We start from the raw sequence: 10,956 nt of genomic DNA, 5'->3' as shown, positions 1-10,956 counted from the left end.
GAGAAGGAGAAGGAGGAGGAGAAGGAGAAGGAGAAGGAGAAGGAGAAGGAGGAGAAAGGGCCCCAAAGTAACTGCACAGCGAATTTCCTTACCATGAGCCAGGCTCATTCCCTGAGCTGACCGATATCTCTGAGCTCCCCTTCATGGCACAGCCCTGCCAGTAAAGAACAGAAGTTCCTGCCGCTCCCACTGGAATTCTGTAGCGTGCCTGGCATTCCATACGTTCTGCTGCCTGAGAATTCCTGCAGCCGTCCTTGGGAAGAGCAGTTCACTGCCACAGGAGGAACAAGAGGAAAGCAGTTGCCACTCTCGGGTTCTGTGCTCTGTAAAAAGTAAAACCAGATCAAGATCAAAGCTCCATAAAGCTGGAACCATCTCCAACCTCGGGACAGCCCTTCTGTGGGAAAGCGTGGATGGGCAATTAGGAAGGAGATCATCATGCACATGGGCAAGGGGGGGAATTAAATTCTGTTGCTTTCTGATTGAGGCCTGCTTCAATTTGCAGCCTTTATAATATCAGTTTAATTGGACTTTTTGTGCTTTAAAGAGGTTTTATTAGCTGGGGGGTTGTCCCTGCCTGGACTGAGGCACAGCACAATGAGTCTCCTGCCTCCTGAAGCCGTGTCGTTATCCCAGCATCTGAAATTAAAAACCAGCACTCTGGGAAACCTCTCTACTCTGAGGAGAAGTGTGTTTGGGTCTGTGGAGAGCCTGGACAGCTCTGAGAGACACCAAACATCCTGTGGATCCCAATGAACAGCAAAACATTCCAGCAGCTCCTTCCAACACCGCCCTTGTAAGGAACTCTGTCACCCCAGTGGGTATTTGTGGGAGTAAGGAAGAAATCCCACTGATGACCTCAGTGTGATCACCTCTGGTTCGTCTGGGGATAAATCTCCTTTATCCTTCTGGGAGAATAAAGGAATCCAATGCTGCCTTAATCCCCTGCTCCTCGGAGTCTGGATTTCCAGAATCCATCTCCTGGCCCAGCATGGGAAGGGTTGTCCAGCGCTGGAACAGCTGCCCAGGGCAGTGGTGGAGTCACCAACCCTGGAAGTGCTCATAAAATACATGGATATGGCACTTGAGTGTTCATAAAATACATGGGGAAATACATGCAGAAATATAGGGATAAATACAGGGGGAAATACGTGGATAAATATATGGATAAATGTATATGGATAAACATATATGGATAATCCATGGATAAACATACGGATAAATATAGGGATAAATATGTATGGATAAATATGTATGGATAAATACAGACCTTGCCTCCCTGAACACCAGGAGAGCCGGTGTTTTACCCAGATCCCAGTGCCCTGCACGGCTGCGCTGACACGAGCGCAGGCCGATCGCTCCGCCCAGCACCATCCCTCATTTGCCTCCCACGGCTCCCCAGGCGGCCCCAAACCACCCCAGCGTGTCTGTGCCGGGGCCAGGGCCTGCCCCGAGCCCGACCAGAGGCTGTCACCCAGCCCTGCACCAGCTCCCACCCCCGGGTGAGCCGGGAATGCACTGAGAGCTCGGCTCCCCGGGCTCCCCAGCACCCAAACCGGTCCTCACACACACAGAAATGCCCAACCTGCCCCTCTGGGCACAGCCAAACACCACAATTCCATCATCCCCAAGGAACTCTGGCACTTGCCTCTTCACCTCTGCCCATTTCCAGTAGCCGGGGCTAGGACCGGCCTGTCAGAAAGAGCATTCCCTAGGCAGTTCATCCCAGCCCAGAGGAGAAGAGGAGCCTGTCCCTGACCCACACCATGGGCAGGACAAGGGGGGCCCTAGCTGGCTTTGCCTACTCCAACACCAAAGCTCTTGGTCCCAAAGATGGGGCGAGTTCAGTGGTTTTTCCTGTCCTGAAAGAGAGCAGAAAAGGGAAGTTAATCCCACTGTGGAATCCAAGACTCCTGCATTTCATAGTTCTGCTCTGATTGCTCACCGTGCAGTTTTATCCATGGGAAAAAAAAAGGAGAATGACACCATATCAAATAAAAAGTGCCCTTTTCCAGCATTTTTATTCCAGGCATTAAAAGGATGCTCATTTCTCTTCTAGCATTGTTTCCCTCATTTTAGGAGAACCGTTTTCATCCCAGACCCCACTCGTCAGTTGTTCAATCCTCTGGCACTGGATTTGGACAAAGGAAGGGACGCACCCGGATCGCAGGAAATCACTGAGAGAAAACCCTTCCAAAACCTGACAGAGAAAAAACAACAGGAGATGCAGGAAGACACATCCCCTCATTTGCACGTCCTGGAATGCTTTTCTAAAGACTTCTCTGCATCTGGACGCTCTTTGCTCTTGGCTTTCTTTACAAGAATGCATTTGCTGCTAAACACGTCTCAGACCCTTACTTGATCGGGATAAGGTGGGATGGAGATGAAGACTCCCACAGGGAATAGCCAGGGAGATGCAGGGCCTGGGAACATCAAGGACGGAGAAGAGATGGAACAGGGATTGTTTTTCTTGTTTAGAGCCAGCAGTGCTGTGAGCTTGGAGAACACACGGCACCGCAGGGATCCAGGGCAGGAGCGGGATAACTCCGGGATAAGGGGAATCTGCTCCCACTCCAGGGCTGTGCCAGTGAAGGAGGGGAATTTTTTTAGTGCCTTCATTGCACACAAAAACCAAACCCAGCACCACCGAGCTGGACTTCCGTGAGCTGCAACACAAAGCGGCCCCTGGCCTTTGGGGGAACACAACCTCCCCGAGTCACGGAGCCAGGGGATGACACTTGGGAATGATCCTTGCTGCCTGCAGGCAAATCAGATGAGGGAGCCACAGGAGCTCTGGCGTTTCCTGCTCTTCCTGCAACGCCATCGGTCCAGACCAGGAGACCTTTCCTGGAACAGATCTTCCCTGTAAAGGGAGCTGCACCAAAGCTCAAGCCCTCATTTAGAGACCCTTGGAAAAGCAAAGGTGAGAGGGGATTACCTGGAGCCCCAGGGGACCGAGGTGAAGGCGATGAAGAAGCAGACAGCAAAGTGCTTCCACTGCTTCTCACTCCAGCAAGGGGAACATCCCTGGAATTTCATGTCCAGCGTCTCTCCCAAGCCCCACCGGTGAACCCACACGTACTCCAGGACTGATCTCCTTCAAACTTCCAGCAGCACAGACTCACCGGGAGGAACTGCAATCCAAGGACACACATCAGCAACCGTCTTCCCGCTTGCCGCTCTCTCCACATTTTCCCTTTCCAGTGGGATGCAGGTGCCACCCCCCAGAGGCAGGAAAACTGCCTTGCAATCCAGTACAAAACCTGCCTGGAAAGCCCAGGATGCCCGGAGCCAGCAGCCGTTTCTCCTGGAGCTCCTGCTGACAGGCATTTGAAGCCTGCTGTGCCTCACAGCTGCTTTTCTGCCAAGGGCATTCCCATCTTTTCTTTTTTTAGCCCAAATAAAGCTTTGCAAAGCTGACTTTTGTGAGAAGTGCTTCATATTTGGATTATTCTTAACTTGGAGTTTCCCTCGGCACCAAAATCAGGGGGTAAACCCAACATGGCCTCAAAGGGCCATAAGATCCCAGATATGCAATCCCCGTTCCCTCAGGATTGGTTCATTAAAGCTTTTCAGGGGTAATTTGGCAAACTTCAGGGTTTGGTGATTTCACCATCAAAGCCACATGAAACCTGTGCAAAAGGAACTTAACTAAAGCTGGCTAAAAGTGGTCCCTGCTGATGACTCATTAAAACACCCCCTTAAAAAGGAGCCAGGATTGATTCCACACTCACAAACCCCCCTTGCCACGATCGGCGCTCTCTGCCCGCCAAGGACACGGCACCGGGCAGGGACATTTCTCCCACTCCCCGGCAGAGACCTCCTCCTGCCACATCCAGGGAACCGCAGCCGCTCAGGGAACACCAACTTTGTCCTGGGCTGGGAACAGGACAGGGACAAGGAACGCTTTGAAGTCATTCCCACCTCGGTGCTGTCCAGACCTGGCAGAAATCGCTTCCCACACCTCTCCTGGAATTCTCTTCCCCGGCCCTTCCAGCTTCGGAAGGCTTCTGGGGGAGCCTCAACTTTCGGTGCAGCTCAGAAGCTGCACGCGCCTAAAGCATCCCCACGGGAACACGAAGCTTCCCTCGGGCATTTCGTTTCTTTATCCCAAATATTCTCCCCACTCAGCCACAATCTAGAAAGAACAAAAGGGAAAAGAAGGAAGACCAATTAATTCTGACGTAAGGAGTCTTGACTATCCCGACACACTGCCACGTGAAAAAACATTCCTGCCCCTCTAACAAATCCCTCTGATACTGGCTCCATTCAGGATCAATTATTTAAACGCTGTATTAAGGAGCGTAAGGACACAACGCTTGGAATTCTCAAAACGGCTCCAGCTCTCGGCTACTCCAAGCACTTTCCCACCCGGGGAGCTGAGCTGTCCCAGATTTAAACGCCACGTTTGATCCAAATCCGACAGAAATCTGCTCTTGTTTGGTTACTGAGCTTTCCCAAAAGCTGTGCAGTCAAGCCTGGAAATCCTCACTGAAGCTTTGCCATGTCACATCGGATTACCCTTGGGAAAAACCCCACTCTGAGCACTTGGGTTTCAAGAGGTTGCACCCGATGTTACAGACGCAGAATTCCTGTGGGGTTTTGGCATTTCCTGTACCTCCAAACACGTGAAAAGAATGAAGTGCAGAGTCCCAAGGCTCCATTATTGCCATTCTCCTCACATCCCTTTCCTCAGCTGCACGTGGCTTTGTGCCTCCTCTGAAGGGCTGGAAAGGAATTTGGGAACCCCCCCCCTCAGCTTCTTCGGTTTTCAGCCTTTTCTCTGAGGCGGCCCAAAAGGCAAACAGGAAAAAAAAACCCCAGAAGTGCACAAAATCCCAGCCCCTCCCAAGATGCAGCTCCTCACACCAAACCTTGGGAGAATCCCTGGTGCTTCCAACACCGCTGCAATCCCACCTGGAGCTGAGCTACAGGGTGCTCTGCCTAATCCACATGCAAGCCTGGATAGCCCAAAGCCTGCAAGAAAAGAGGAGGCAAAGTGAAGGGGAGAGGGGAAAAAACGGAGTTTTGGGTTTTCCCCGTGTTTGCAACAGGATTGAAGGGCAGGATGGAGAGCTTTCATGGAAAAGAAGTACCAAAGGCTGCTTAATTGCCAGCAATTAGCGCTGCTCAGGTTGAATCCAAGAGGACAAATGCACCGGGATCAAACAGGAGCGGCCGACACGATGGGTTATGACACAGATCTGTGAAGCTGGAGCCTTCTTTCTTCTCCCGGGCTCTCCCAGAAATTCTCCATGGCCGGACGTGCTCCCACTCTCCCCGCTGGGGAGGATGGACTTGGATAGCCCGGCTGACTGGTGAGCCTGAAACAAGAAAGTGATGCAGTGATCCAAGTGTTTTTCCAAGGAAATGACATATTCTCTGGACCTGGGATAAACCCATATCCCATGGCCTTCTCCAGGAAGGGTCCCAGCTGGATATGGTCTCCCAGAAAGGATTCCATAGGGGCTCACCTTTTGCCTGGAGCCGGCTGAAGTCCTCAGCAATGCCAGGGAATGTGGCCATTGGAGGCTTTGGGCAGATTTGGCTCATTTGCCTTTTTAGGCTTTGCTTCCTTCTCTCAGCCTTCCCACTGGATTGTGGCCTCCGAGGAATACGTAAAATCCCATTCCATTCCTATTCTTTCGGACAATTTTTTGTACCGTTCCTGTACAAAACGAGGCCCCCTGTTCGGATGCTTTTCCCCACCGTTCCCCGGCAGTTTTATCTGCCACTGCATTCCCTGCGTTGCTTGGGCTCTTCCCAGATCTCTGAGCTCCTTCACAAGGCAGGAGATCGATTTGGCCCAGGAACTAAACCCTCCCGAGGAATTGTCTGATGCCATCTCCGCATTTGACAGCTGATCCTTGTGCTCAAAGGATCCCTCTTTCTTCCCTCCAGCCAATTCCAAGGCTCGCTGCCCCCAGCTGGGATCAGTCCCCAGTCTGATCCCTGCACTCTTCCCTGCCGGGATCCTGCTCAGGAATCCATGGGCTACGAATGTAAGAATTCATTCTTCCCACCCCTGCCCAGTTCCAAAGGATTTGGTGTCTGCCTTACCCGGCTGGAGCCTGCTTCCAACTCTGTTCTTGCTGCTTCTGCTGCTTTCCATTTCCCAGGAATTCCACCGACGGAGCGACAGCGATTTCCAGCTCCGCCAGGATTCCCTCTGTTGCGTTTGGGTGCTGGAAGGATATCAAAACCAGGGTCTCTGGGGCTTTACTATCAGGAAATTACATCCCCGGATTTGTTCATTTCCAAATATTATCTCTTCCCAACAAAGCACTGGGCATCCAAGGAATTCAGAAAGTGATGGGCTGACCACAGCTTACTCCTCTGGAATGTCAGAGCTTGGAAAAAAAAGGGCAGTTGAGGCTTCTCCTGGTGCTGCCCGTGAGGTGTATTTTACTTAACAGCCCCTTCCTGTGTCTTTCCCTGTATCCACCAAAAAATCCACCCGTTCATTCCCCAGCTGCTTGCTTCCTCCCTCTTTTCCTGTATCCAACAGAATTTTAACAGGTGAATAATCCCCTCTGGAAGAGCACCTTTCATTCCAAACCTAAGAACAAACGAATCACTTTCCTTCGACCATCCTTATTAGGATTGCACTGAGAGCAGTGGATGGAAAATGATCCTCTCCTGGTCCCTGCTGGATTCCCAGAGCAGGGATTCTTTCCCTCTTTCACCCCCGCACGGTGCCTTCCTCCCCCTCCCGCCCCACCCCACACCCTTTTCAGGCTTTGTTCCACAGCTTTTGCCTCCAGGCCTCAGATCCTTTCATTCTCCAGGAGCTCCCAGCAGCTCCACAGCCTTTCCTCTCCCATCTTGATCATTTCTCCAAGAATGGAGCTCTGCATTTCAATTGCCTTCTCTTTTCTCTGACAACTCCCACCAATCCAGACCTAAAGCTGACACAAGGAACACTCGGTGCCCACAAATCCAAACCCAGACCCGGCCATCCCTAAACCAGCAACTCCCAGACAATTTGCGTTCATTCCAACCTAACACTGAGGACTCACCCAATCCTTCAAAATTCCCAAGAAATATCCCGTTGCCTTCACAGCTCCCAGGGGACTCTGCTTCGCGCTCACACGGATTTGGGACTTCCCTGAAAAAACCCGTGCAGGGCACGCTGGAATCCCCGATCCCGTGAATCCGGGGAGCGTTAAAAGCTCGGTCCAGCCTGGGCCCCCGGAAATTTTTGCCAACTATCCCCCAAGTCCTCGGGATAACAGAACTCTCTGGTACTGCATTTTTGGCTTTGGAAAGCCTGGAATTACTCTATTCCTAGTGCTGGGCTCTGCATATGGCCGAGAAAATCCCGGCCTCCACACAGACCCAGATTCCAAACTTTTTGATACATTTCAGCAAACCGAGAAATTCACCTTCCCTGCTTCTTCTTAAGGGCATCCTTCTCTTCCCTTACCCGGCAGGCTCTCTCCCACTGGGGGTGGGTTCTCCCCTTCCCGTGCTAATTAGTCCCTACTTCTAGGAGGTTTAGGTACCTTTCTTCCCTGCGAGGGATTTCTTAACACAGCTACCGAGGCTTTGGGAGTCTCCTTTATCTTCTACTTTCTGGAAAAACACCCTGTGATCCATAAACGCCACAATCCAGACGCCCAACTTCAACAAGACATCCTTTTTACCTAAAAACACTCACTCTCAACTCTTAGATCTTTGGAAGTTTTACCCCCGCAAAATTCCCCTATTTTTCCACCACTGAATTCCTCAGTCCTGCTTCCGAGGATTTCTTGAATACCACGGGGTTTTTCTCAAGATTTACCCCCACGACCTTCCCTACGTGCCCACTGCTCATTACCTCATTTTTTCCCTCAATGTGTTCGTTCTCCACCCCAGAGAGTTTGTCAAGTGTTGCCTCCAAAATGTTCCCCATCTGTCCACTACTGAGTTCCCCATTTTGCCTCCAAAATATTCATTCTGTCCCCTCCAGATTGCATCCACTTTTACCCCCAACATTTTACTTCCTCTACAATATTGATTAAACCTTTTCCACCCCAAAAATGTGCATTCTCTCCCTTAAACAGCACCTCAGCTTTTCCCTCAAAAATGCCCCAGAGAGAAACTCAGATTCAGCCCCCAAACTCCCATCTTCCTACACAAACAGTTCTTGTGGCCCCTCTCAATTCCCCCAGGCTTTCAGCTAAAGGAAGAACTGGAAGCCTATTCCCTCATCTCCGCCCTTGTTTTGCTTTCCTGGAAAACCTTGCGATCCCACACTTTCTCCAAGAGATCTGCTGGGAGTACTGGAAGGTTTGCTCTGTCAGAGCGCATGGAGGGTTTACAGCACTTGTTCCTCTGCATCTTTACCCTTTTATCAGGTTTCCCCTGGAACGGTGCTGTGGGAGAAGCTTGGAACTACCAGAAATGGATCAGGTTCACATTTCTGCCCCACCAGTTTTTATCTGGTTTGAAATTCCTGGAATTACCCTCAAATGTGCCCTAGAACACTGCTGTGAGAGGATCAATGAGAAGAACAGCCTGAAAGCAGAAAACCACCTCCAGCAGCAGCCAGAATGATCCCATTTCTCTTCTTACCTGGTCCTGCCAGAGCTCCCAACAGCCATTCCCATTCCAAAACAAGAGCTGTGGAAGTCATTCCTGATGTCCGTGAGGGTGAGGTGGCAGTTCTGATGTTCTTTGCTGTGGAATCAGACAACAAACAGAGTGTAAAGGATCTTGGTGGTCCCTTCCAAGCCAAACCAGCCCGCGATTCCATGCGTGGATCAGCACCTGTCCCAGCTCCATTCCAGAAACCTCCTCCCACTGACCCAGCACTTTCCTTTTGCTGCTCAACATCAGGGATTTGCTGCCGAGTGCCCCGAGCAGGGGACGCCTCAGCCTTCCCTGGGACCGCAGCATTCCCTGCGCTGCCTCAGCACTCCCCCTGCGCTGCTGTTCCACGCCGATCCCGTGGTCCAGCGCCTGTGCGGGCTGCAGTGCCGGGCTCTCCCCACAAGGCGGCAGCACCGGGAGCGAGCAGCCCCGGCCGGTCCCGCTGGCTCGGGGCAGCTGCGCCTTGAACCCGCCCTGAGCCGGCGGGGCCGTGAACACAGCGGGCACAAAACCCCACCGATCCCCTTTATTTCACCCTCAGAGGCACAGGATCGCAGCATTTCCTGGGCTGGAAGGGACCCACAGGGAGCATCGAGTCCAAATCCTGGCCCTGCACCCCAAGAATCCCACCCTGTGCCCGAGAGCCTTGTCCAGACCCAAACTCTTCCCCCAAGATCCTGAAAACACAGAGGGGCTGGGAGAAGGAGGACGATGGAGGATTTTTTATATAGATCTCCTTGTACGATCGTTATATAATACTATTAGATAGTCCAGGAACCCATCCCTGTGGCGGGACAGCCATCCCTGTGCCGGGACACCCATCCCTGGGCCGGAATACCGATCCCCCGCGGCCCCCACCGTCCGCTCGGGGCTGTCCCCGTTCCCCGCTCACCTCCGAGCCCGGAGCACCCGCCCCGGTGCCCCCGGCCCGGCAGCGCTGCTCCCCGGGCTCTCCGCCATTGCCGCTCCCGGCGAAGAAGGGCGGAAGTCACCGGGACCGCACCAATGTGGCGATTGCGTCAGTGGCTATTCGACCTTCTCAAGATGGCGGCCGGAAGGACCCCCGCTCCGTCTATTCGACTGCCTGAATGCTCCCGCCTGCCCCAGGCGCCGCTGACCCCACAGTCGGTGTCCGCATAGCGGGAAACGCCTCAGAAATCTGCGTGCAAGCGCTGGGCTGGCGTCGGCGTCGGCGTTGCGTTCAGGCAGCCGAATAGACGCACCTTGGGGGGGGGGCCTTCCCTGCCGCCATATTGAGAAGGTCAGAAAACAGCGTACACGGCCGCCATCTTTAGTGTGGCGGTGACGCAACTTCCGTCCTTCGCCGCCATCTTGGGTGCTGGCAGAAGCCACTTCCGGTCGAGCCGCCATCTTTAGTGTGGTACACTTAAGGGCCCCCGCCGCCCCTCACAAGGGCGTCTATTCGGCTGCCTGAATCCGGCCCGGACTCCGACGCCGGCCCCGCGCTTTCCGCGCGATTTTCCGCGGTGCTTCCCGGAGCGAGGACACGGCTGGTGGGGTCAGCGGCGCCGGAGGCGGGCGACTGCTCCGCGACCGGCGGCAGGCATCGGCAGGGACACCTCTCCAAGTGGCCTAGTGCGTCCGCCATCTTGAGTGTGGCGGAAGTGTAAACCACCCTCTGCAAGGTCCTGGCAGGTTCTAATAAAAACGTCACTTAACGCCGTCCCGAGAGCGCGGAACTGTGCCTTTCTTTCCGAGCCGCCTCCTTGAGAGCGACGCGCGGGCGGCTCGATTCCGACCGTGCCCGCCCGGTGCCCCCCGCCCGGGTCGCGCTGCGACCGCGCCTCTGCTGCCCGGCAAAACCGGCCCCGCCACCCCGCGCTTTCATTCCTCGCGGTCGCCGCCCCCGCACGGCGCCCACTCCTTTCCATAGCTGTGGCCGCACTCATGCACGGCCGTGTCCCTCGGTGCTCCGAACCGTCCTTCGCCCCTCCCCTCCGCTGACAGACCCAGCCCCGCTCGCTCCCGCTCCTTGCCCTTGCCACGCTCGGCAGCCACCGAGGCCGCCGCCCGCCCTCTCGCCTCAGCCGGCACCGGGCGGCAGCAGCGCCGGGGCGCCGTGTCGGGGGCGGCAGTGCCGCGCTCTCGCCACCAGGCGGCAGCAGCGCCGCCCAGCTCAGCCCGGGGGCAGGGACAGAGCAGAGGGAAAAGCCGGCTCTGGGCGCTCTGCAGCTCCTGCAGCCCGAGCGTCTCGGCTCCTGGGGCCAGGCGCTTGCTTCTTTCCTTCCTACAGAAAAACGCCGGCTCGTTATTCGCAAAACTTGCTGATCTCTATTCCCAGCTTCTTATATTCCTGTATGCGGCAGAGCAGAGAGAGAGGGCTGGCGCATTTCAAAATGAATTTACATCTAAATCAGTAGC

General features: G+C 54.1%; 2 long non-coding RNA genes across 3 annotated transcripts; both read right to left on the bottom strand.

Moving 5' to 3' along the window:
• Positions 1-86: 86 nt before the first annotated feature.
• On the bottom strand, positions 87-1,020 carry LOC116441949. The gene is made up of 2 exons (XR_004239299.1): positions 873-1,020; positions 87-323 (listed from the first exon to the last, which is right to left on the bottom strand). It is a non-coding gene; the product is annotated as an uncharacterized LOC116441949 (long non-coding RNA).
• Positions 1,021-1,643: 623 nt separating this feature from the next.
• On the bottom strand, positions 1,644-8,663 carry LOC116441946. Of its 2 annotated transcripts, XR_004239295.1 has the most exons (8): positions 8,557-8,608; positions 7,020-7,108; positions 6,061-6,185; positions 5,475-5,668; positions 4,875-5,324; positions 3,965-4,138; positions 2,939-3,879; positions 1,644-1,862 (listed from the first exon to the last, which is right to left on the bottom strand). It is a non-coding gene; the product is annotated as an uncharacterized LOC116441946 (long non-coding RNA). The 2 variants fall into 2 exon arrangements; XR_004239294.1 differs by lacking the exon at positions 7,020-7,108 and having other exon boundaries at positions 8,557-8,663.
• Positions 8,664-10,956: the final 2,293 nt, after the last annotated feature.

This window comes from Corvus moneduloides, chromosome 3, assembly GCF_009650955.1.
Source record: "Corvus moneduloides isolate bCorMon1 chromosome 3, bCorMon1.pri, whole genome shotgun sequence".
Taxonomy (NCBI): domain Eukaryota; kingdom Metazoa; phylum Chordata; class Aves; order Passeriformes; family Corvidae; genus Corvus; species Corvus moneduloides.
This window is presented reverse-complemented; position numbering and strand designations above follow the sequence as displayed.